This window comes from Chiloscyllium punctatum, chromosome 23, assembly GCF_047496795.1.
Source record: "Chiloscyllium punctatum isolate Juve2018m chromosome 23, sChiPun1.3, whole genome shotgun sequence".
NCBI lineage: Eukaryota > Metazoa > Chordata > Chondrichthyes > Orectolobiformes > Hemiscylliidae > Chiloscyllium > Chiloscyllium punctatum.
Window position 1 is genome coordinate 9,226,963 of NC_092761.1, and position 27,447 is coordinate 9,254,409.

Genomic DNA, 27,447 nt, shown 5'->3' on the forward strand with positions numbered 1-27,447 from the left:
ACATGTCCTATACAGCCAGCTGGATTAAGTCAATCCCTTGAAGAACATTGTGGGTGCAGTAATACTCTTCAGAGGGAAACCATGAGGGCCGAAAGGGGAACTGACAGAGCTTTGGCAGAGAAGGTTCAGGAAAATCCAGAGAGATTCTACAAGTATATTACCAACTGAAGATTAACTCTGTACAGAATGTGACTCCTTAAACATGAATGAAGCTATCCATGTGTGAACCCACAGGAAATGGGTGAGATCCGAGACATAAACTTCACGTCAGAACTTACTGTGGAAAACACACTGAGGAAGCAGGGAAATAAACAGAGATGTTTTCAAAAGAGTCCACATTGGAGAACAGGAGGTTCTGAAGGTTTTCAAACACATTAAAATTAGACAACTCTCTGGGAACTAATCAAGTACATCACAGGACATTAGGGGAAGAAACTTACAATGATATTTCTATCACTGACAGCCACGGGTGGTAAGCTGGGAGCCTGGAGATTGACTAATGTTATGCCAGTATTTAGGAATGGCTGTGATGGAAAGCTAGGGACATAAACACCAATTAGCTTGATGTCAGCGGTGCCAATGTTGTTAGAAGCAATTCCACAGGATAGGACTTCCACGCATTTGGAAAGGCAACAATTGATTAGGGATAGTCAGCATAGCTTTGTGCATACAAAGTCGTGTCTCTCAAACTTGATAGAGTTTGTTGAAGAGGTGACCAAGAAGGTGGATGAAGGTAGAGCAGTGGACGTTGTCTATCCTGACGTCAGCAAGGCCTTAGACAGGGTTTAGCATGGTACACTGGTTAGTAAGATTAGCTCACATGGGATTAGGGACAGCAAGACAAACAGACACAAAATGGGCTTGACAGTAGGAGACAGAGGATGGTGGGAGAGGGTTGTTGTGCAGACTGGAGGGCTCTGACCAGCGGTGTGCCATAAGCATTGGTATGTGGGGTCACGCATGTGCATTATTGACATAAACGAGAATATATGAATTATTGTTAGTAAGTTTGTGGATAGTAAGATAAGATTTATAGTGGGCAGTGAATACAGTTATCAAAGATGATCTTAACCAACTGAGCCTTTGGGTCAAGAAATGAAAGATTGAGCTGAATTCAGATGTTGGATTTTGTTAAGACAAACCAGGGACGACTAATACAATTAATGGCAGAGCTCTGGACAGTGTTGTCGAACGGAGAGAGACCAAGGGATGCAGTTACATTGTTCCTTGGAAGTGGCAACGCAGGTGGACAGGGCGGGGAAAGCAGCATTTGGCACACTAGCCCTCATGGGTCAGAGCATTGAGTACCTGAGATGGTCCATCATGATACGGCTGTATCAGACTTTGCTGGGACTCCAGTTGGAGTACTGTGTAGAATTCTGATCCTCCTGCTTTAGGAAGCATATTCTGAAACTGTAAATGGAACAAAGATTGACGGAGATGTTACTGATACTGGAGGGTTTGACAGAAACAGAGAAGCTGGATAAGCTGGAAGGCAACATGGCGGGCGGGGGGAGGGCAGATGAGATAGATTTGGCAGATAAGGTTAAGGAGAATCCAAAGAGATTCTACAGCGCACAAGTACAAAAAGGCTACTAGAGAGATAATAGTGCTCCTCAAAGATCAATAAGGGCATCCATGCATGGAACCACAGGAGATGGGTGTGACCCGAAATGAAGATTTCATCTCAGAAAGAATTGTGGACAAAGACTAGGAAACAAAAGGAAAGAAATAGTGATGTTTGAAAAGAGTGCCCATTACAGAAGAGGTGGTGCTGGAGGTCTTAGAACACAAAGGTAGAGAAAGCCCTAGGTCCTGAACAAGTGTATCCCAGAACATTGAGGCAAAGTCACAGTGGGTAACGTGGCAGAGATATCTGTATCATTATCCTTCATATTTCCATTGGGTATAGGTGGCTGAGGGGTGACCTTATAAAGGTTTATAAAAACATGAGGGGTATACGTAAGGTGAATAGTGAAGGTCTCTACCCCAGGATAGGGGAATTCATTTCTAGAGGGCAGAAATATGAGGTGGGAGAGGAAATACTTAAAAGCGACCAGAGGAGAACATTTCTACACAGAGAATGGTGCACATATTGAATGAGCTGCCACTGAAGTAGTAGAGAAAAGTACAATTACATCATGGAAAAGACATTTGGGCAGGTAAATGGAGAGGAGAAGGTTTGATGGGATCAGGACCAAACGCAGGCAAATGCGACTCGTTCAGTAACCGTGATCAGCATGGACTAGTTGGATCGAAGGAACTGTTTCTGTTCTGCATGGCTCTTTCTCCAGTTATTGGAGGAGGAGAGTACTGAGACAAGGCGCTGAAGCAACCTTACAGCAATGGATAATGTATCTAGAATGAAGTATACTTCAAATATGTGGAGGGACTATCGGGACGGGAGGAGGTTCCAGGGAAAGGAACTGTTATAGGAGTTTAAAATTATTGAAGACACTGGTCCACGAGACATGGTATATGTACAGTGTTGGAGGTGGAACACAGAATAGAAAGATCCCATTCAGCATTCCCACAAACTCATGGGAAGCCTGCTTTCCCCTCTGTTATACTGATGTTCACTAAGACATCACAAGCCTGGATTGATAACTGTGACATTCCCGATGCTGTCTCAGTACAACAAAACTTACATTATGGGTGGTGATTGTCCTGGGGTGTGTCTGTACTGTGCTCCCCCTCCAGCAGTGCATCTATGTCATGTCTTGTTAGCCGATGTTTGAAGCCATCTTATTGCTCCCTTCTCTGTGCACTGAGAGTTATCTTACCTAGCTGCAGGATTTATTGAAGGCTCTAGATCTCCCTGCCCTTTGTCTCTCTGGCTGAACAACATCTTCAAAGAGGTGATGGACGAGGCACCCAGCAGTTGGGAAGTCCATTGAGTCAGGAACTTCCTGATTACCGACAGGAGACAGAGCAATAGACAGAATGGGAAACTAGACTGATGCAGTGAAGGTTATACATGCAGAATGGTCCTCACTATCACAGAGATCTGGGAAATCCCAGTGTCCATCCCTGGCCTGTTCGGCCTCGGCTGTCTGGAGTAGAGAATTCTGCTGTCCTCAGGATCTGGATTAGCGACAAGAGTGAGAGACGTTAACAGAGGCAGCAATTAGACCCTCACAGTGAGGGATACCACATGGAGAGATACTGAGTGATATCACCAGAGTGCAGGAAGGTAACAGGATCAAACAATCATGAAGGAAAAACAGGTTTAGCTTCATGATACAGTGGTATCAGTGCTCAGGGATGAGCACCCTGTGAGCAGGCGAAGTAATGGCCTAATGGTATTGTATTATTGCTAGAGCATGTATCCAAAATCTCAGCTAATGTTCAGGGGAGGCAGGTTTGAACCCCACCAGCTGGAATGGTGGAATTTGAAATAAATTACTTTTAAAATAGTAATTGACAATCCATAAATACCATTACAGATGTACAATAGATGCAAACACTTCTCCTTTCGAGATGGACATCTGCCCATCCTCACGTGGTCTGCACGTGGTCTGCAAAGTGTTTGCCTCTGAGTGACCCTCTGAAATGGCGGAGCATGTTACTCAGTTCAAGGGCAGCTAGGGGTGGGCAGGAAAGGCCGGTCAGCTAGAGACACCCACATCCCATACCAGGTTTTAAAAAGTAATCCATTCAATGGTCCCACTCGAACCCTGCTGGGACCAGTGTCCTGGCCAATCATGTCGGTAGGTATATGGACAGGGCTTTAAACTGGCAGAGAGGATGCAGGGACAGGGTTCAGGTGAAAGGAGCTTTCCAAATCCAAATAGAAAAGGTGATGCATTGGAACAGTATGGGGATGTGGCTGAAGACAAGCAGAAAGGAACAGGATGGGACAAAGGTTGGTTAAAACTGGACACTAGTGAATCGGGTTGTGACAGGAAATTGTGGGAAAGAGTAAATTATGTTTTGTTTGGAATGGACAAATTCTCTGCAATAAGGTAGATGGATTTGTGACACAGAGATAAAAGAGATTTAGACAGCATGGTTACAGGGCGAACAAAAGGTGGAGCATAAATATTCAATGGTCCACAAGCTTGTGGAAACTCAGGCAAAATGGGTAACACTAACAATAATGGATAACAAAAGCATGACAGGGAAAGCATTTGTAGAGTCAGTCTGAATGTAAATTCTAGCTGCTACTTGCCAATGACACAAGCAGCAGAACAGTTTTAGCCACCGAACAGCATTTCATTGCTCATCACTGCATTAAACACGAACTCATTGGAATTTTTAACAAACACATTGTGATAATTTAGTGAAACTTCAATATTCATATAATATTGACAATCACACTGACAAGAGTGATATTCGAAAAGGAGGTTGTAGAATTTTTTTCAGTGTTTCTTTGAATAACACATTGTGCAACTGGCTAGGGACGTAACTATCTCAGAGCGATCGTTGTGTGATGAAACTTAGTGAATGAGTAATGTCACCTGGAGAGATCCTCAGGGAAATTGTGATAAAATGCAGTTTCAAGAAATATAAAGTTTTAAAGTGAATCACAAATAGGAAAAGATACAACCAGAAACAAGAACAGCCAATTACATGAGTTTGAGAGGAGAACTGACCAAGGTAAACAGGATAAACAAACTGAAATATGCCTCTGTAAATGAACAATGGAAAACATTTGAAGGAACAGTGTAAAACACTCAACAAAAGGACATTCCATTGAAAAAGACAAATCCTCAGCAAGAAATTCCCACCAGTCCCTCACTCATGACCAAATGGATCATATTAGATTATGAGGCTTAGAATATCACTACAAAGTACTTAAAATCCTGAAATCAGAGATAGTATAAAGGTATTAAAGCGTTAAAGGTATTGCAAAGTGTCAGCTGGCAGCAGGAGGGCAGTGGGAAGGGGAATCATTGTAAGGAGCTAATGACACGATAGGAAGAGGGAGAGGTGAAGGTGCTGGAGGTGGTGAGAGTGTTACAGAGAGTGGTCAGGGCCTGAATGCTGTTACAAAGCCTGTACGGATTGCTTGCAGCTGAAGGTTTTTGCAGAGGTAGTGAGGGGCATATGCATTTTTATTTATTCATTCATGTGATGAGGGTGTCACTGATTGGACCAGCATTCTTTACCCCACTGCTAATTGTCCAGAGGGCAGTTAAGAGGCAGCCATATTGCTGTGGACTGGATGCATATGTCAGCCAGACCAAGTTAGAATGTCAGCTGTCCTTCCCTCAAGGATATAGGTGAACGAGATGGGTTCTTCAGACTGATCTACACAGCTTTTATAGTGGTCCCACCAATGTCTTGTACAGCCACAACATGATATCCCAACTCCTACTTTCAATACTCTGCAAAATGAAGGTAACCATCCCAAACGTCTGCTGCACCAGCCTGTCTACCTGTGACACTACTTTCAAAGAACTGTGTGCCTGCATGGCTTGGTCTCTGACTGACAACACTACCCAGGGCCCGAACATTAACTGTACAAGTCCCACCCTGGTTTGTTTCACCAAAATGGAACACCTCACCTTTATCTAATTAAACTCCATCTGCTATTCTTCAGCCCACTATCCCAGCAGTCCTGTTTATCCTGCTGAATCACAGATAACATCCTTCACAGTCCACTTTGCCACCAATTTCAGTACCACCCAAAAACTTACCAGGAAACCAATACTCCCATCCAAACCATTTATCCAAATGACGACAATCTGCAGCCACTGCACCGCTGGTCCCATGTCTCCAGTCATAAAAACAACATGCCTGTCACCACCTTCTGCCTCTTATCATCAAACCAATTTTGTATCCAGTTGACTAGCTCCTTCTGAATGCCATATCCTTTTACATTGATCTGAGCTCATTACTCAGTTTACCATACGGGACGTAGAACACAGCACAAGACCCTTCGGCCATGATAGTATGCCAACATTTATCCTACGGTAAGATTAACCTAACCAATATACCTTTCATTTTACTGCCATCCACGTGTCTATCCAACAGTGGATTAAATGTCCCGAATGAATCTGACTGTCCTTCCACTGCTGGCAGTGCATTCCACCCACCTAATAGCTTTTGTGTAAAGAACCTATCTCTCCTTAACCATCCACAAATCACCTTAAAATTATGCCTGCTCATAGTAGCCATTTATGCTATGGTATAAATAAGTGTTTCACTATCACTTTCTCTGTGCCTCAAATCATGTTGTTCACTTCTACCAAGTCACCCCTCACCCTTCTTCACTCCAATGAGAAAAGCCTTACTTCCCTCAAACATTCTTCACAAAACATGCCCTCCAGCACAGGAAGCATCCTGGTAAATCTCCAATTTACCCTCCCTAAAACTTCCATTGCCTTCCTGTAATGAGGGGACCAGAACTGTACACAATATTCTAAATGGGGTCTAACCAGGGCTCTATCGATCTGCAGCATAACCTCACAGCTTTAAAACTCAATCCCCCAGTTAATGAAAGCCAACACAACATATTCCTTCTTAACAACCCTATACGCTTGGGTGGCAACTTTGAGGGATTGATAGACGTGGAACCCAAAATCCCTCTGTTCCACAACCCTACCAAATATTCTGCATTTAACCCAATCAAGGTTGACCGTCCAAAATGAATAATTTCACACTTTTCCAGATTGAACTCCATCTGTCACTTCTCAGCCCAGCTCTGCACCCTGTCAATAACTAGCTGCAACCAACAACAGACCTCCACACTATCCACCACTCCACCAACCTCCATGTCATTTGCAAAATTACTAACCCACTCTTCCACACCCAAATCCAAGTCACTTTAAAAAAAATCACAAAGAGCAGAGATCCTGGAACCGATCCCTGCAGAATATCACTGGTCACCGAGCTCCAGGCTGAATGCTTCCCATCCATCATCCCCCTCTGTCTTCTACAAGCCAGGAATTCTGTATCCAGACAGACAGGTTTCCTGTGTCCCATGCCTCTGTACTTTCTGAATGAGCCATAAATGTGTTTTATCACATTCTCAAAGGATTCAATAAGATTTGTGAGGCATGATCTGGCCCTAACAAAGCCATGCTGACTATCTGTAATCAAACTATAGTTTTCCAAGGAGCCATAAATCCTGTCTCTCACAGTCCTCTCCAATAATTTGCACACCACAGACATAAGAACATGAGGTCTGTAATTACCAGGATTATACCCATTCCCTTTCTTGAACAAAGGAGTAACATTTGCCAGCCTCTATCTTGTACGACTCCGGTGGACAGTGATGGTGCAAAGGTCATCGCTAAAGACACAGCAATCCCTTCCCTCGATTCGTGCAGTAACTTTGGGTACAGCCCGTCTTGTCCAACAGACTTACCTATCCTTAGGTTTACAAAATACTCAGCACATCCTCCTTCTTAACATCAACCTGTTCACATATATCAGTCCTTCTCATGCTGTCCTCACAAATGACAGGGCCCCTCTCAGTAGTGAATCCTGAAGCACAGTATGCATTAAGGAACTCCCCTACCTCCTGTGACTCCAGGCACAAGTTCCCTCCACTATCCCTGACCGGCCCTACGCCCAGTCTGGCCATCCTCTTGTTCCTCAGCTAATTGGAGAATGCCTTACGTTTTTCCTTAATCCTTCCCAACAAAGCTTTTACATGCCCCCTTCGGGCAGTCCTAAGTCCATTCTTCAGTTCCTTCCTGGCTACCTTCAGAGTCCCCAGATTGCAGAAACAGGCCATTTGGCCCAACAACTCTATACCGACCCTCTGATGAACATCCTACCCAAAACCATTCCCCCATCCTATTACTCTCCATTCACCCTAACTAATGTGTCAATCCAACACATCCCTGAACACTGTGGGTAATTTAGTATGGCTGATTTGGGCTGTGGGTGGGAACTGGAGGAACCCCACGCAGACATGGGGAGAATGTACAAACTCCACACAGACAGTCGCCCGGGACTGGAATTGAAATCAGGTCTCTGGTGCTATAAGGAAGCTGTGCTAACCACTGAGGCATCGTGCCACCCCCATATAACCCTATAGAAGCCTAACGATCCTTGCGTCCTCAACCTTATGTAAGCTTCCTTCTTCCTCTTGACTAGATGTTCGGCACGTTGGAACCTTGTCACATGCTTTGCTGAAGTCCATGCGGACAACGTTGACTGCTCTGCCTTCATCTATCTCTTGACCACCTCCTCGAAGAGTCAATCCGGTTTGTGAAACATGGTTTGCCACTCACAAAGCCATGCTGACTATCTCTAATCAGCCTTTGCCTTTCCAAACATGCGTAGCTCCTTTCTCTCAGAACCTCCTCCAACATCTTACCCATCACTGGGCTCACTGCGCTGTAATTTCCTGGCTTTTCCCTGCAGTCCTTAAGTGATGGAACAGCATTAGCCACCCTCCAGTCTTCCGTTACCTCACTGTGTCTGTTGATAATATACATTTCTCTGTTGGGGACACTGCAATCTCTTCCCTAACTTGCCACAATATTCGAGGATTGATCTACCTCTATTTGTGTTAAAATTCCAGCACGTTCTCTTCTCTGTTGAGGATTCTTTCTAAGACATCACTGGTTATTTCCCCAACCTCCCGATCGTCCGTGTCTTTCTACACAGTAAATTCAGACAAGATTTTATTTTGTTTAAGATCTCACCCATCTCCTCTGGTTCCACACATCGGCGACCAAGATATTGATATTGATATTGAAGGGGTCCGATTCTCTTCCAAGTTATTCTTTAGCCCTTACTGAAACTTGCATAAAGGCTTCTGAAAATTCAAATACTAAAACTCCCCCATACCACCATCCCCCACACCCTTATCTATTCTGCCATTCATATCCACACCAACAAATAAAATCCAAAAGACTCAAAACTACATTCTTCTTTAGAAAATGTGTTTCTAAGGTTTCAGTTTTTTTTTTATTGATAGGTCCTTTCTCACTCATTTCAGTATGCTCCTGACTTACTGTCAGCCGAACATTATTTGGTTTCAGACAGGTTGCAGAAAGGGTTGTGAGAGTTCTTGTTTCTCAATTTGTAAAAGGTAACTTACAGGGTCATCAGGTAATAGAGAAGGCAAATCAAATGCTGGCATTTACTACAAAGGGAATGGAGTCTAAAAATAGGAAGGTCTTGCTAAAACTATACAAGATACGAGTCAGACAACACCCAGAAGACTATGAACAGTGTGAGTGCCCGAAGGAAAGAAAGATATTCTTCTATTCGAGGCAGGTCAGAGAAGGGGTCGTTTGGTTGCTCCTGGGAATGGATGAATTTTCCAATAAGAGGTGGATTAGATTGAGGTTGAACCCATTGAAGTTTAGAAAACATGAGAGAAAAATTGAATGTAAGATTCAAGATTCTGAAGAGCTTTGATCGGGTAGATGCTGGGAAGTAGGAAATTAGAAAGTACATCACAGCAATGGGCCCTTCGGCCCACCATGGCTGTGCCGGCCATGATGATATTCTCAACACATGCCATCTGCCAGCACATGGTCCATATCTCTCTATTCTCTGTCTGTTCAATGATGTTATTGAAAACCATCCAGGATTTTATCCATTACAACACTGACACTTATTAGTTATCTAGTGCGGATGGAGACCAGTGTCACACACAGTTACTGTACTGCCCTTGCTGCAAGTATATTCAGTGTCCTGACTATAACCATATTTGCATTCCCATCACTGGTTGTCCCTATAAAAGGATTCCGGCCAATGATTGCTGCTGCTTGTTTATTCCCAGCTCCATTCAAATCGCCTCCAAATTTAGGACTTCAGTTCCACGTGGCAATTTCATTAATGCATTAACCTCATCCTTTCTTCACACCTTGTTGGCTTTTTGCCTCGTCTGCCTCGATCCCAACAACCCTTCAATATTCCCTTCCCAGCGACGGTCATTCTGCAGCTACATCTCCGTAATGACAGTTCCATCATATCTGTTCACTCTCATTCCATCTGCCTTATGGCGAATGCAGTGAGTCATTCCTCAGCAGTGGGGGTGGGGGGGGTGTGGAGTGGGGGGTTGAACAAATGGTACAGATTACAGGAGATACGGAAGCTTACAGGGGCTCGAGGATGTTAGACTTAAACAGAGTTATATCTTGTCAAAAATGTCAGAGGGACAAAGGAGTTTGGGTAATTGGAGGAATTTATAAAGATAGAGATAGCTGGATTGAGTTCTGGAGATAGGCATAGGGATGGATACAGGGAGAGGCAGGCAGACTGAGAGGCACAAACATGGGCTGTTTCAGGGAGAAGATTATTGTGTATTAACAGAGATATGGAAGGTTGTAGCGACTGAACACGTTCACAGATATAAGAAGGCTTCTAGGTTCAGGAAGACTACAGAGATAGGAAGGCAGTGGAGAATGCCAGGTTACTGGGTGGAGACAGTTACACAGATGGGGAGGGTTGCACAAACTGAAAGAGGTTCCTGTGGTCGGGCGGGTTTGTGGGGACAGGGTGAAGTTTAAATAGGTTAAGATTGAAGGTTTGCAGAACGATAAGGAAGCTACGATTTTTTCACAGAAAAGGAAGGGTTGTAGGACATAGAACATTGAACATAGAAGAATACAGCGCAGTACAGGCCCTTCGGCCCTCGATGTTGCGCCGATCAAAGCCCACCTAACCTACACTAACCCACTATCCTCCATATACCTATCCAATGTCCGCTTAAATACCCACAAAGAGGGAGAGTCCACTACTGCTACTGGCAGGGCATTCCATGAACTTACGACTCGCTGAGTGAAGAAGCTACCCCTAACATCAGTCCTATATCTACCCCCCCCCCCTTAATTTAAAGCTATGCCCCCTTGTAATAGCTGACTCCATACGTGGAAAAAGGTTCTCACTGTCAACCCTATCTAACCCCCTAGTCATCTTGTACACCTCTATCAAGTCACCCCTAAACCTTCTTTTCTCCAATGAAAACAACCCCAAGTGCCTCAGCCTTTCCTCATAGGATCTTCCTACCATATCAGGCAACATCCTGGTAAACTTCCTCTGCACCCGTTCCAATGCCTCCACATCCTTCCTATCGTATGGCGACCAAAACTGCACACAATATTCCAGATGCGGCCGCACCAGAGTCTTATACAACTGCAGCATGACCTCAGGACTCCGGAACTCAATTCCTCTACCAATAAAAGCCAGTACGCCATATGCCTTCTTCATTGCACTATTTACCTGGGTGGCAACTTTCAGAGATCTGTGTACATGGACACCAAGATCCCTCTGCTCTTCCACACTACCAAGTAGTCTACCATTAGCCCAGTAATCCATCTTTTTATTACTCTTACCAAAGTGAATCACCTCACACTTAGCTACATTGAACTCCATTTGCCACCTTTCTGCCCAGCTCTGCAGCTTCTCTATATCCTGCTGTAACCTGCCATATCCTTCCTCACTGTCTACAACTCCTCCGACTTTCGTATCATCCGCAAACTTGCTCACCCAACCTACTAACCCTTCCTCCAGGTCATTTATAAAAATGACAAACAGCCATGGTCCCAAAACAGATGCTTGCGGATGTTGGAGAAGTTTACCCAGATAGGGACGAATGGAGAGGTTAAAGGCAAATACATTGACATAGAGAGTGGTGTTGTTCGGAGGGGCTTACAGGGACAGACAGGACTGTGGGGTTTACAGGGATGAAGGAAGTTAGTATCTACTGAAGAAGTTCCGGGATTAGGGTGCTAGGGATTGGAGAACCTGACAGACACAGAGAGCATTGTGTGGACGAGAGAAGCTTCCACACAGAGGAAGGATTATCGGGACTGCAGGATATTACAGAGATAACTAATACAACATGGGCCAGGATGGATGCTTGGGGCTTCTGTGCTGTCTCAGTGAGGACCAGTACAGCAAAGGTGAAAGCAGGACCGTTACAAGATGGTGGGAATGAAGCCTAGAATGTTGCTGTTCCTTGCCCAGCTCTGTATCTATGTCCTGTCTTCCAGGTCTGAATACAGAAGGCCACAAACCCCTCCATGTGCTGTTTACTGTGAGTGATCTTACCGGCTGCAGGATTTATTGAAGCTTCCAGACCTCCCTCTCCATCTCTCTCTGGCTGACCAAGCATCTTCAATGAGGTGATGGATGAGACAGGAGTTAGGAACATCCTGATTACCTGCATGAGACAGAAATAGACAGAATGGAAAATTAGACTGATGCAGTGAGGATAACCCATGTACTGTAGCACCTAGTCCAGCAGAGATCACAAAAATCCTAGTCTCTGTCCCTGATCAGAGGATTATTTTGGCTTAGGATATCAGACCATCTGCAAGAGTGAGAGAATCTGACAGAGGCAGCAATTAGACCCACACAGTGAGGGGTACCACATGGAGAGATAATGAGTGCTATCAGCAGAGTGCAGGAAGGTGTCAGGACCAGACAACGGTCATGGTGAAAGGGTTTCGATTCATGATGCAGTAGGATCAGTACTCAGTGACGGGTGAACTACGAGTGGGACAGGTGATGACCTCGTGTTATTCTCACCAGACTGTTCATCCAAAATTTAATGGCAGTGTCAGCTAAACCCATCTAACTGCTTAATATCCTTTAAGGAAGGAAATCAGTTATCGACAGCAGGTCTGGCCTACATGCGACTCGAGATGCAGAGCAAGCAGGTTGACTCTCAACTGCCCCCTGAAATGATCCGGCAAGAAACTCAGCTCAAGGGCAGCTCGAGGTGGGCATGAAATACTGGCCAGAAAGAGACAGCAACATCCCACGAGTGAATTAAAAACAACCGTGCTGGGAGCAGTGTCCTGGCCAATCATGTCGGTAGGTTTATGGACAGGGCTGTAAACAGAGAGAGGATGCAGGAACAGGGTTCAGATGAAAGGATCTTTCCAAATCCAAACAGAAATGGTGAAGCATCGGAACAGCATGGAATGTGCTGAAGACAACCAGAAAGGTACAGGAAGGGATAGATTTTAACTATTACTGTACATCAGTGAATTAGGCTGTGACAGGACACTCTGGGAAAAAGTCAATTACAATGTTCTTTCTTTGGAATGAACAAAGTACCTGCCATAAGGTAATAGACGTGTGACACAGAGATAAATAATATTCAGTCACCAAAAAGATGTGGTTACAGGAGAAACAAAAGGTGGAACATAAATATTAAATTGTACACATCCTTGAAGGGTCTCAGGGAGTGCAGGATTGGTAACCCTGACAGTAATGGATAACAAAGGCATTACAGAGAAAGAATTTGGCATCAGATGATGCAGCTGAATCAACCTGAAAGATTATGAATAATACATGTCAAAAACACAAGCAGAAGAAGTTTTTATCTTGCCTAATAATATTTCATTGCTGAACACTGTTACACATTCCAATGAATTCCTGTGTAATGCAAAGGTACTGTGATAACTTTGGGAGACTTCAATCTTTGTCAAAAATGATATTTTCCGAACTCCTCTCCGAATGTTTTTGTCAGTGTTTCTTTGAATAACACGTTGTGCAAATGACCAGGGATATAACTATCTCAGATCGATCGTTGGGTGAAGAAGCTGAGTGAAGGAGTAATGTCACACTGAGATATCCTCGGGGAAATTGTAGTGTCGTGGAATTCAGCGAGATGATGGATTTTTAAAGTGACCATAAAGCACACCCAACAATCACATCCAAAGCCATTGACATGTGTTTGAGAGGAGAATTGACAAAGGTAAACAGGGGAAACAGTGAAGTGTATGGCTGGAAATGGGCAATGGAAAACATTTACAGTCAGAGAGATGTACAGCACAGAAACAGGGCCTTCGGTGTCCAACTCGTTCATGCCACCCACATATCCAAACATAATCTCATCTTATTTGCCAACACTTGGCCCAAATCCCTCTCAACCTTTCCTGTTCGTATACCCATCCAGATGCCTTTTAAATGCAATCTCCACCACTTCATCTGGCAGTTCATTCCATACACGCATCACCCTCTGCCTGAAAACGTCGTCCCTTAGGTTCCTTTTATATCTTTCCCCTCTCACCCTGAAGCTAGTCTGTCTGGTTCTGCACTCCACTACCCCAGGGAAAAGATCTCGTCTGTTAAACCTATCCATGCCTCTTATGATTTTATAAATATCTGTATGGTCACCCATCAGCCTCAAATACCCCAGCCCATTTAACCTCTCCCTGTAGCTCAAATCTTCCAATCCTGGCAACATCCATGTAAATCTTTTCTGAAACCTTTACGTTTACACAACATCCTTCCGATAGGAAGGAGACAAATATTACACACAATATTCCAAAAGTGACTTATCCAATGTCCTGTACAGCCAGAACATGACCTCCTAACTCCTCTACTCAATGCTCTGATGAGCAAACGCAAGCACACCAAACACCTTCTTCACTATCCTATCTACCTGCGACTCCACTTTCAAGGAGCTATGAACCTGACTCCAAAGTTTCTTTGTTCAGCAACACTCTAGGAACATACCATTAAGTGCGTAAGTCCTGCTGAGATTTGCTTTCTCAAAATGCAGCACGTCACATTTATCTAAATTAAACTCCATCTGCCACGTCTCAGCCCAGTGGCCCATCTGATCCAGATCCTGTTGTAATCTGAAGTAACATTCTTCGCTATCCAGAACATCTCCAATTTTGGTGTCATCAGCAAACTTACTAAATACACCTCCTGTGTTCACATCCAAATCATTTATATAAATAACGAAAAGAGTGGATCCAACGCCGATCCTTGTGGCACTCCACTGGTCACAGGTCTCCAGTGTGAAAAACAACCTTCCACCACCACCTTCTGTCTTCTACCTTCTAACCAGTTCTGGATCCAAATGGCTGGTTTTCTCTGTATTCCATGAGACTTAACCTTGCTCACCAATTTCCCATGTGGAAACTTTGCGAACACCTTACTGAAGTCCATACTGCTCACATTGACTGCTTTGCTCTCATCAATCCTTTTTGCTTTTTCTTCAAAAACCTCAATTCAATTTTTTGAGTCATGATTTCCCACACACAAAGCAATGCTGACTATCCCTAATTAGACATTTCCTTTCCAAATACATGCAAATCATGATTCCCTCCTTTAACTTGCCCACCACTGATGTTAGGCAAACCGGTCTGTAGTTCACTGGCTTTTCCTTAGCATCTTGTTTAAATAGTGGCACCACGTTAGACAACCTCCAGTCTTCTGGCATCTCACCTGGGACTATCGATGATACAAATATCCCAGCGCGAGGCACAGCAATCACTTCCCTACCTTGCCACAGAGTTCGAGGGTACACCTGATCAGGTCCTGGTGTTGCTGAACAAAGAGACCTTGGAGTGCAGGTTTATAGCTTCTCGAAAGTGGAGTTGTAGGTAGATAGGATAGTGAAGAACGCGTTAGGTATGCTTTCTTTTATTGTTCATCGTATTGAGTACAGGAGTTGGGAGGTCAGGTTGCGGCTGTACAGGACATTGTTGGAATATTGCATGCAATTCTGATCTCCTTCCTATCGGAAAGATGTCATGAAATTTGAAAGGGCTCGGAAAATATTTACAAGGAAGTTGCCAGGGTTGGAGGATTTGAGCTATTGGGAGAGGCTGAACAGTCTGGGGCTGTTTTTCCTGGAACATCGGAGGCTGAGAGGAGACCAAATAGAGCTTTACAAAATTATGAGGGGCATAGATAGGATAAATATACAAAGTCTTTTCCCTGGTGTCGGGGAGTACAAAATGAGAGGGCATAGATTTAGGGTGAGAGGGGAAAAGATATAAAAGGCGACTGACTGTGTGGAGTTTGCACATTCTCCTCGTGTCTGCGTGGGTTTCCTCCGGGTGCTCCGGTTTCCTCCCACAGTCCAAAGATGTGCAGGTCAGGTGAATTGGCCATGCTGAATTGCCCGTAGTGTTAGGTAAGGGCTACATGTAGGGGTATGGGTGGATTACGCATCGGCGGGTCAGTGTGGACTTGTTGGACCGAAGGGCCTGTTTCCACACTGTAAAGTAATCTAATCTAAAAGAGACCGAAGGGGCAACTTTTTCACACAGAGGGTGGTATGTGTATGGAATGAGATGCCAGACGAAGTGGTGGAGGCTGGTACAATTGCAACATTTAAGAGGCATTTGAATGGATATACGAATAGGAAGGGTTTGGGGGGATATGAGCCCGGTGCCGGCAGGTGGGACTAGTTTGGGTTGGGATATCTGGTCAGCATGGATGGGTTGGATCGAAGGGTGTTTATTTCATATTGTACATCTGTATAACTCTATGACCTGATAAGGTCATGGGGATTTATCCACCTTTATGCATTTCAAAACATCCAGCAGCTCCTCCTCTGTAATATGGACTTTTTGCAAGTTGACACTATCTATTTCCCTACATTCTGTATCTTCCATGCCCTCCCCACAGTAAATACTGATGTAAAACACTTGTTTAATATCTCCCCATCTCCTGCAGCTCCAAGTGCAGGGCGTCTTGATGATCTTCAAGGGGCCCTATTCTCTACCTAGTTACCATTTGTCCTTTATATTTTTATAGAAACCCTTTGGATTCACCTTAACCCGATTTGCCAAAGCTATCTCATGTCCCCATATCGCCCTCCTCATCTCGCACTTTAGTATATTCCTACTGCCTTTATACTCTCCTAAGGATTCACACTCACTCCTGAGATATGTTTACTTCTTTTTCAAAACTTATACCGCTATTTCTCTCCTCATCCAGCATTCCATACACCTACTGGCCTTTTCTTTCACCCTAACAGGAATATGTCTCCTGTCCCCGGACGGCCGTCCTCGTTTTGGAAGTTTTCCCAATTTCCAGTGATAAAAGTTTCATTCCCTCAAAATGGAAACTCCCCGATTCCTGCATCTCGTGAAACGGCTGCTAGAAAATAATGACAAAAATAGAACGTTCCAAAGAAAGGCTTTGATGAGGTAAGCTATGGTCAGTAACATATATCTGGAAGTTTCCAAAAGCACCAGGTCAGTGTCAGGCACACAGACAGAATGGGCAAATAGATTCACATCTGAACTCCCATCTCCCAGCCTGGGAACCTGAAGCTGTGCACAGCCATTCTGGAGAGTTATGCAGATATCAGGAGTATTGCTGTGGCAAAAAAAGGTTTCAGTAATTTTGAGGGAAGATACTAATAAAGGAGGTTACAGAGGTAAGGAGGATTATCGGGACTTGAAGAGGTTTCGCAAAGTACGAGTGTTGTCAGGATTGAAGGAAGTTCCCAAGATTGGGAGGGTTTAAGATTGAAGAATTCCAAGGACAACCTTTACAAGGAGAAAGGCGGTGTTCTTGTCAGTGTGGAGGAACAGAAGAATGTTGGGGTCCACGTCCATTGATCCCTCAAAGGTGGTACTCAAGTTTTTAGCTTTATTCAGAAGGCTTATGGTGTATTGGCTTTCATTAGCAGGGGGATTGAGTTTAAGATTCACGAGGTTATGTTGCAGCTCTATCAAGACGCGGTTAGACAACACTTGGTATATCGTGTTCAATTCTGCTTGCCTCATCATCAAAAAGATGTAAAAGGTATAGAGAGGGTGTAGAGGAGATTTATCAGGATGCTGCCTGGACTGGAAGGGAGATCTTATGAAGAAAGGTTGAGGGAATTAGGGCTTGACTTTTTGGAATGAAAAGGGACGAGAGATAACTTATTGGAAGTGAATGAGGTGATTTGAGGCTTAGATAGAGAGGATAACCACATACTTTTCCCATTGCAAAAATGGAAATAACGAGGGGACATAAATTGACGGTGATCAGAGGAAGGTTTATAGGAGAGGTCAGGGGTGGGTTCTTCACATATACTGTAGCAGGTGCGTACATTGCACTGCCAGCAGTGGTAGTAGGGTCCGATACATTAGGGACATTTAAACAACTCTTAGATAGGCATATGGCTGATAGTACAATGTAGGGCCTGTAGGATAAAAGGTCAGCACAACATTGAGGGCCGAAGGGCCTTGCGCTGTGCTGTACTGTACTACGTTCTAAATCGGAAGGGTTACAATGGCACAAAGAGGTTTCAGCAAGCTGGGAAGGATGTGATCTGAATGAAGAGACGCAAATAGGAAGGTGTTCTCGGATTGTCGAGGGTAACACAGACAGAAATGGTCTGATCTGGAGTAGATGACCCAGACTGGGAGGGGTGTGAGGACTGGAGGTGGTTTCACAGGGAGGGAGGGCCATAGAACCGCAGGGTGTTACAGAAATGTGGATAGCTGTAGGGCCTACAGGTGTTCATGGAGATGGGGAGATTGGAAGGGATGGAGCAGTTTACAGGTAGAAGGATGGTGGTAGGATGGAGTGTTTCACACAGACAGCAGTGGTTTTGGTGAATGGAGCAGATTATGGAAATCAAGACGGTTTTATAGATTAGAAGAACACACAGCTACGTGGAGGGCAGTCGCGACAGAAGATGTTTATAGTTAAAGAAAGAATAAGGTTCTGCAGGTTATTTAGATATAGAGGATGTGGAGTCGGACATTTTTACCAGGAGGAAAGGACAGTAATTTTGGTTAGAGACAGTTTCACGGATAAGGGAGCATTAGTAACCTCCTCAAGTTTGGTCAAATTGGGAAGGGTTGTCGGGGAGGGTGACATTTCCACAGATAGGGGTGTAACAGCTGGAGAAGGTTATGGAGATGACTGAACAGATGGAGAGACTGGAACAGCTTGAATTGACAGGGTAGGAGATAGCCATGGGAGGATGTTACATATATAGGTGAGTCTTTTCGGAAGTGACTCAGATAGTCACAGGCATTGGAATGAGTTCTACAGATCAGGAGTTCTGCACGGACCTGAGAGGATTGTTCGGTCTCCACAGATTGATTGTATCTTTCGGACTGGACAACGATACAAATAGCTTAAAGTCAATGTATGCTGCTAACTTTTTCCTGAACAGAGCCTCAAGATCTCTCATCAGCCAGGGATCCCTGAACCTGCCAGATTTTCCCTTCACTCAAACACACAGGCCTTGGATTCTTGAGATCACACTTTTAAAAGCCTCCCATTTGTCAGTCATTTCTTTTCCTTCAAACAGACTCACCGAATCGATGGTAATCATAATGTGGAGGAGACGTTGTTGGACTGGGGTGGACAATGTTAAAAATCACACAACATCAGGTTCCAGTCCAGCAGGTTTATTCGGAGGTAACAGGTTTCAGAGCGCTGCGTTTTCATCAGGTCGTTGTGGAGCACAATCATTAGGCACCGAATTTATAGCAACAGGATAGCAGTGTCATGGAATGTAATATCAAACACATTTAGTTTCAGCATTTCACCTTTTAGGATGATCACCTGCGCATCGAAAGCTGGTGCTTCAAAATAAACCTCTTGGACTTAAACCTGCTGTTGTGCGATTTTTTATTCACCCGATCAACCTCTCCTCGATTCTGCCAAATAGTCCCAAAATTGGCCCTGCTCCAGTTTCACACCTTAATCTGTGGACCTGTTTCATCTTTTTCCATAACTATATTAAAACCAGGACAGTTGTGGTGACTGGACGCAAAGTGCTCTCTGACTGACTATTCAGTCATTTGCCTGACCACATTGTCTGAGGGAGGTCCAGTGTTGCACCCGCCTGAGTAGATTTAGGCCTTATTCGAGTTACATCTCGATTTAAGAAAATTTCTTGGACACATTTGACAAATTGCACTCCGGACGGGCCGTTTAGTCTGTGGGTGGCCCAGTCCATCCAGGGGAAGTTAAAATCTACAACCAATACGACATGATTATTTCATTAGGTACCTGCAAGCTCTCTACACATCTGCTCCTCTAGTATCTGCTGGCTATTTGGGGATCTTGAATACTGTCACAACAGAGTGCCCATCCCCTTTTTGTTTCTAACGTCTCAACATATGGCCTCATTTGATGACTCTTAAAGCGTATCATCTCGATGCGCTGTTGTTCTGACCTCCCGCATCAAAAGGGCAGCTTCCCCTCCTCACTTACTTGTCCTTCTGACACACCTGTAGCTTCTGTATACTGGAACATTGAGCTGCCAGTCCTGCCCTTCTCTCAGCCATGTTTCTGTTATGGTTATAATATCCCAGTCCCCAGAGCAAATCCATGCTCCGAGCTCGTCCTCCTTACCAGTCATTGAAATAAATGCATGTTAAACCAAAAGTCTTTTCCCTCCCTTGACTGTGCCCCTGGATACCCTGAATAGCAAACTTGTTCTCGATGGCTGATGCATTTTTCCTCTGACTGTTCGATAGGCCCTCCCTTATTCAGAGTCCCTGCCAAACCTTTTTAAACCCTCCCCGAATAACACTAAGAAATCTCCCTGCCGGGATACTGGCGTCCCTCTGGTTCAAGTCAAACCTGTCATCTTGTATAGGTCACCTCTAGCTCAAAAGAGATATCAATGATCCAAACCTTAACCTCGCCAACTCCCCCCCACCCCCACCCCCCAACTCCTCAACCACACATCCATCCGGCCTATCTTTCTATTTCTATCCTCACTGGGGCAGGTGGCACTGGGAGCAATCTGGAGATCACTGCCCTTGAGGTCCTGCTTTTTAACTTCTTACCTAACTCCTGATACTCATTTCACAGGATCCCATCCCATTGTCTACCTCTGTCACGTGGGCCGATGTGCACAATGATCTCTGGCTGTTCACCCTCCCCTTCAGAATGTTCAGTAACCGCTCAGACACATCCTTGACCCTGGTTCCCTGGAGGCAGCACACCACCCGGGGGTCTCTTCTGCAGCCACACAGTCTCCTGTCTGTCCCCCTCACAACGGAGTCTCCTATCAGTATCACTATCATTAGAGAGGATCTGGCAAACATATACTGGGAGGACTATCTGCAGTTTGTTTATATTTGGAAAGTGGGAGTATGTTAAAGTGATACAGTGAGAATTCAGGGCCAGTGTGTTCCTGATGAAGGAATAGAAAAGGCAGCAAATCCAGTGAATACTGATCAAGCGACATCGTGAGTTTGATAAAGAAAACACCGTGCAATAAAACCAGGTGAAGCCATTCAAACCTTTAGGGACTGCAAGGATATCCTTAGAAATGAGGGACACACAATTACCATAAAATATCTTTGTCAGATACTATTAAGGAACAGTCACAAGGTATTTTATCAGTATGTTTAGAATATGAGGATTACTGAGGAAATAGTGAGGTCTGTTAGAAACCAAAGAGACAATCTGTGCATGGAGCCAGAGGAACTAGGTGAGGTCTTCAATGGATAATTCTCACCTGTATTCACACAGGAGAAAGGCATTGTAGCCATGGATTTTATTTGGGATGGTGAGGTTCGAGAATATGTTAAGATCAATACGGAGGAGGTATTATATGTTCTCATAGGCATAAAGCTGGAGAAATCCCCAGTGCCCGATAAAATGTATCCCAGGCTGTTATGGGAGGTAAGGGAGGTGGTTGCTGAGGCCCTGGTGGATATATTTAATAGTTTTCTGGCCACATGTGAAGTGCCGAATGCCTGGAGGATAGCTAATGTAGTTCCTCTGTTTAAGAAGGGCAGCAGGGATAGGCCAGGTAATTACAGAGCAGATAGTCTGACATCAGGGGGAGGGAAATTATTGGAAACAATTCTGAGGATGAATCAACACTTACAAAGGTAAGGATCATCTCGGCTCAATCCTCACAGATTTGGGAGAGGAAGGTACTGTCTGAGAAATTCAGTGGAGTTTTTTGAAATGGTGTCTACAAGTATTGATGAGGGGAGTGCAGATGTTAAATGGAATTGAATAAGGCCTTTGACAAGTTCACACACGGAAGGCTGATCCAAAAGTAAAGAGCCATTGGGGTCCAAGGCAAGTTGGTAAATTGGATCGACAATTGATGGACAGACTGCTTCGTGTTTGAAATTCCTTCACCAGTGGGTGTACCACAGGGATCTGTGCAGGAATCATTGCTGTTTATGATATGCATTAATAACTGAGATGTGAAAGCAGAATGAACCATTAGTAGGCTCGCAAATGACATGAAAGGTGAGGTTTTGTCCACAGTGAGGCGGATGATCTCAGTCTAGAGTCCAATGTCTTTCAGTAGATAATTTGAACAGGATTTAGTAGTGATCGAAGTGAGATAATACCCTGTGGGAGGAATGATAAGCGACGGACAGACATAATGAACGGTAGGTCCTTGTGGAGTACTGAGGAACACAGGTACCTTGGTGGACAAGTCCATAGATCCCTGAAGGTATCAGCACAGGGAGACAGGGTGGGGAATGGTCCTGACCTGGGGGTGGGATGAGGACCAACATTCTGGTGGGGCAAATTACTGGAGCAGCTTGAGAGGACATAAACTAGTCTGGCAGGGGTTTGGACCTTAAACTGTCATAAAGACAGAAAGAAGATTGAGCCTGATACACAAGTTAAAGAGAGCAATTTCAACAGACAAGGCAGGCAAGAACATAGGAGGGAATAGGGAACAACTGATGATTAATCTGCATTTATTTCAATGCAAGGGGCCTGATAGCTAAGGAAGATGATCGCGGGGATGGAAGGAAATATGGGACTGGAAGATTATAGTTATCATTGTGCTACTATCTGTGTGGAATATACACATTCTCCCCGTGTCTGCGTGGGTTTCCTCCGGGTGCTCTGGTTTCCTCCCACAGTCGCAAAGATGTGCAGTTTAGGTGAATTGGCTATGCTAAGTTGCCCGTAGTGTTAGGTGAAGATGTAAATGTAGGGGAATGGGTCTGGGTGGGTTGCTCTTCGGAGGGTCAGTGTAGACTTTTTGGACCAAAGAGCCTGTTTCCACACTAAGTAAACTAATCTAATCAAATCATTACAGAAACACTGCTGAGGGAGGGACAGGACCAACAAATCATTGTTTCAAGGTAGAGACACCACAGGAAGCATAAAAGGGTTGGCAAGAGAAGAAAGACGAGTGGTGGTGGGATTTGATTGCATGAAACATCACACCAATACTTAGAGAGGACAGTCCTATGGGATCGGCTACTGTGTTAGTGGAACTGTGAAATAAGAATGGGTCATCACTTTGATAAGAGTGTCCTGACCCTGAATAATCTGTGGCAGACTGAGGAACAAATACGTTGGGAGATCTCCTGTCTGTACCTGACATATGCTTACTTCTTTTTCTGAACTTTTCTCATCATCCAGCATTCCCTACACCTTACCAGCCTTTCCTTTCACCCTCACAGGAACACTGTATACAGTCTCTGGACTGCCATTATCTCATTTTGGAAGGCTTCCCAATTTCCAATAGTAAAGGTTTCATTCTTTCAAAATGGAAACTCCCCAATTACTGCATCTCGCGAAATTGCCATTTGAAAATAATGAAAAAAAGAACATTCCAAACAAAGGCTTTGATGTGGTGAGCTCTGGTCAGTCATGTAGATATACACGGAGAGTGCTTTCTACCAGAGCAGCACCAGGTCAGTGTCAGGCACACAGACAGAATGGGCAAATAGATTCACATCTGAGCTCACATCTCCGAACCTGGGAATCTGAAGCTGTGCACAGTCATTATGGTAAATATCTGCATAAATAGGACAGCGAGATCAGCCCAATAGTCCGATCAAAAAGAGTCAGTCATTCAAATTGTAATATCCTTCAGGTTCCACAACCCATTCTCGGTCCCATCCTGCAGGTTCTATGAATCCAGCTCTCTCTAGCTTCCTGCAGGATCCATGTCCCTTCATACATTTGTACCATCCTCCAGGTTCTGCGGCCCTTCCCACTTCTGTAACATGACCCAGACTCGACAACCCTTCCTTCCTCTGCAATGGTCCCCAGTGGGGACTGGAGGGTGATGGGGGTTACAGAGACAGTGAATGATATCAGGATGGGAGGGTGTTGCAGATAGTAGGAATACTGCTGTGGTTAAAAATAAAGAGGCTTCAGGACTTTTGAGGGTTGATGCGAATAAAGGAGGTTTCAGAGTGAAGGAGGATTGTCGGGACATGAAGAGGCTTCACTGTTTACGAAAGTTGTAGGGATCAGAGAAAGTTACCAAGATAGGGAGGGTTTAAGATTGCAGGATTCCACAGACAACCTTTACAAGGTGAAAGGCAGGATTCTTGACAGTGTGGAGGAACAGAAGAATCATGAAGTCCACGTCCATACATCCCTCAATGTTGTCAGTCAAGTTGATTGCCTTGTTCAGAGGGTGTATGGTGTGTTGGCTTTCATTAGCAGGGGGATTGAATTTAAGTTCCACGAAGTTATGCTGCAGCTCTATCAAGCCCTGCTTAGAGAACTTTTGGTATATTGTGTTCAGTTCTGGTTGCCTCATTATCAGAAAGATGTGGAAGCTTTAGAGAGGGTGCAGAGGAGATTTATCAGGAGTGGAGGTCCAATGAAGAAAGATTGAGAGAAGTAGAGCTTTTCTCATTGGAATGAAAAAGGATGAGAAGTGACTTGATAGAAGTGAACGAGATGATTTGAGGCCTCAATAGAGAGGATAACCAGATAATTTTCCATTTGCACAAATGGCTATAACGAGGGGAAATAAATGGAAGGTGATTGGAGAAAGTTTTACAGGAAACGTGTGACGGTTTTTTTTTACACAGAGTGACAGATGCATGGAATGCACCGCCAACATTTGTAATGGAGTCCAATACATTAGGGCCATTTATGCAACACTTAGTTAGGCACATGGATGATAGTAAAATGTAGGGTCTGTAGTTTAGTATAATCTGAGAGTAGGATAAAAGGTCAGTGCAACGTCGAGGGCCGAAGGGCCTGCACTGTGCTGTACTGCTCTATATTCTAAATAAGGAGGCTCACAATGGCACCAAGGGGTTTCAAAAAGCTGGAGAGATGGGATCTGAATGAAGAGACACAAACAGGAAGGTGTGCTCGGATTGTCAGGAGGTAACAGAGACAGCAATGGTCTGATCTGGAGCAGACGACCCAGACTGGGAGGGGTGTAAGGGCTGGAGGTGGTTTCACAGGGATGGAGGACCAGAGAGCCACAAGGTGTTACAGAAATGTGGAGAGCTGTAGGGCCTACAGGAGTTCATGGAGATGGGGAGGTTGGGAGGGATGAAGCAGTTACAGGCATAAGGATGGTGGTAGGATGGGGTGGTTTGCACAGACAGGAATGTTTTAGGTGAATGGAGCAGATTACAGAAATCTAGACGGTTTTATAAATTAAAAGAACAAGCAGATATGTGGAGGGCAATCGTGACTGAAGATGGTTATAGTTATTCAAAGGCTTAGGTTCTGGGGGTTATTTAGGTATAAAGGGGGTGGTGTCTGACAATTTTATCGGGAGATAAGGACATCCATTTTGGTTGGAGACAGTTTCACAGATAAGGGAGCATTAGTAATATCATGCAGTTTGGTCAAAGTGGAATGTTTGAAGGGAAAGGTGACATTTACACAGATCGGGGTGTAAGAGATGGAGAAGGTTATGGAGATGAGTAGATGATGGACAGACTGGAAGACCTGACATTGACAGGATGGGTGATAGGCAATGGAGGATGTTACACAGATAGTGAGTCTTTTCGGAACTGGATCAGATAGTCACAGGCATTGCAGTGAGTTCTACAGATCAGGAGTGCTGCAGGGACCTGAGATTGATCATGTCTTTAGGACTGGAAGAAGATATGAATAGCTTAAACTCTATGTATTCTTTTCTTTTTCCTGAACAGAGCCTCAATATCCCTCATCAGCCAGGAATCCCTGAACCTGCCAGATTTTCCCTTCACTCTAACAGGGATATACTGGCCCTGGATTCTTGAGATCACATTTTTAAAAGCTTCCCGTTTGCCAGTCATTCATTTTCCTTTAAACAGACTCGCCCAATTGATGGCAGTCATAATGTGGAGGAGCTGGTGTTGGACTGGAGTGTACAACGCTAAAAATCACACAACACCAGCTTACAGTCCAGCGGGTTTATCTGGAGGCACCAGGTTTTGGAGCGCTACTTCATCAGGTGGTTGTGGAGCACGATCATCAGGCTCATAATTTATAGCAACAGGATAGCAGTGTCATGGAATGGAATATCAAACAAATTTTGTTTAATCCTTTCATATTTTTGGATGATCACCTGCGCTTCGAAAGCTAGTGCTTCAAAATAAAACTGTTGAACTATAACCTGGTGTTGTGTGAGTTTTAATTCACACAATCGACCTCGCTCGATCCTGCCTCATGGCCCCAAATCTGGCCCTGCTCCAGTTTCACACCTTAATCTGTGGACCTGTCTGATCTTTTTTCCATAACTATGTTAAAACGAAGACAGTTGTAGTCACTGGACCCAAAGGAAAGGCCAGGTAATTACAGAGCAGATAGTCTGACAGCAGGGGGAGGGAAATTACTGGGAACAATTCTGAGGGACAGTTTGAATCAATAACTGGAAAGGCAGGAAACAATTAGGAATAGTCAGCACGGATTTGGTAAAGCAAGATCCTGTCTGATGAATTCAGCTGAATTTTCTTTGAAATTACGATTGAAAATGTTGATGAGGTCAGTGCAGATGATGTGGGTTCCAGGGAGTTCATTAAGGCCTTTGACAAGGTCCCACATGGAAGGCTGTTCCAAAAGGGAAGAGCCACTGGGCTCCAAGGCAAGTTGGCAAATTGGATCCAAAGCTGGTGGAGGGTTGTTTCTGTGATGAGAAGCCTTTCACCAGCGGATGTACCACAGGGATCTGTGCAGGAACCATCGCTGTTTATTATGTACATTAATGAGTTGGATGTGATAGCAGAAGGTTTACAGATGACATGAATGGCGAGGGTGTTATCCACAGTGAGGGGGATGGTCTCAGGCTACAGTCTGAAGGTTGAAGATGGGACTGAATTTCAAAGAGTCATTTCAGTCGATAAGGCAGACAAGAGCAGAGCAGGCAATGAGGGAAAACCGATCAATTAAACTGCACTTACTTTGATGTAAAAGGCCTGACAGATATGGCAGATGAGTGCATGGCATAGGATGGGAACATGGGACTGAAATATCACAGGTATTATAGAACAACAGCTGAGGGAGGGACATTACCGGCAGCTCAATGTTCCAGGGACAGATGTTATAGGAAGGACAGAACAGGAAGCAAAAGTGGAGGGAGAGTGGAGTTCTTGATTAGTGAAAAAAAATCACTGCAGCATTTAGAGAGGATATGTCTGGGGATCGCCAGTGAAATTTTCTTAGTGGAACTGAGAAAGGAGAATGAATCATCACTTTGATATGACTGTGTTACAGGCCCCCAATAGTCAACGGGAAATAGAGCAGTAAATATATCAGGAGATCTCAGATATCTAACAATAATAGGTCTTTAATGGTTGGAGATTTTAACTTTCCATACCCAGACTGGGACTGCCATAACGTATACAGCTTGGATGGGAGGAATTCATTCAGAATGTTCAAGAAAACTGTCTCAGTCAATATGGAAATGGCCTGACTGCAGAAAGGGATAAAACCTGACCTCCCCTTGGGAAACAAAAGTAGGGAAAGGGACTGAAGTGTTTGTAGGGGAGCACTTTGGCAAAATCACCATAATTCTATTAGTTTGAACATAAATGTCACGTCAGAACTTACTGTGGAGAAACTCCGGGGAAGTCAGGGAAATAAACAGTGATGTCTTCACAAGAGTCCCCATTGGCGAACAGGAGG

At 44.4% G+C, this 27,447-nt stretch overlaps 1 long non-coding RNA gene across 3 annotated transcripts in view; it reads right to left on the reverse strand.

Moving 5' to 3' along the window:
* Positions 1 to 1,308: 1,308 nt before the first annotated feature.
* Positions 1,309 to 27,447, reverse strand: part of LOC140493961 (uncharacterized) — a 51,663-nt gene continuing 25,524 nt past the window's right edge. The window contains exons 4-5 of one of the 3 annotated variants that reach the window (XR_011963803.1): positions 11,968 to 12,079; positions 1,309 to 1,413 (exon numbers count right to left, since the gene is read on the reverse strand). This is a non-coding gene — a long non-coding RNA (uncharacterized lncRNA). Of the gene's footprint in view, positions 1,414 to 2,794; positions 2,910 to 3,051; positions 3,085 to 11,967; positions 12,080 to 27,447 lie in introns of those variants that run through there. The other 2 variants (XR_011963805.1, XR_011963804.1) reach the window with 2 other exon arrangements.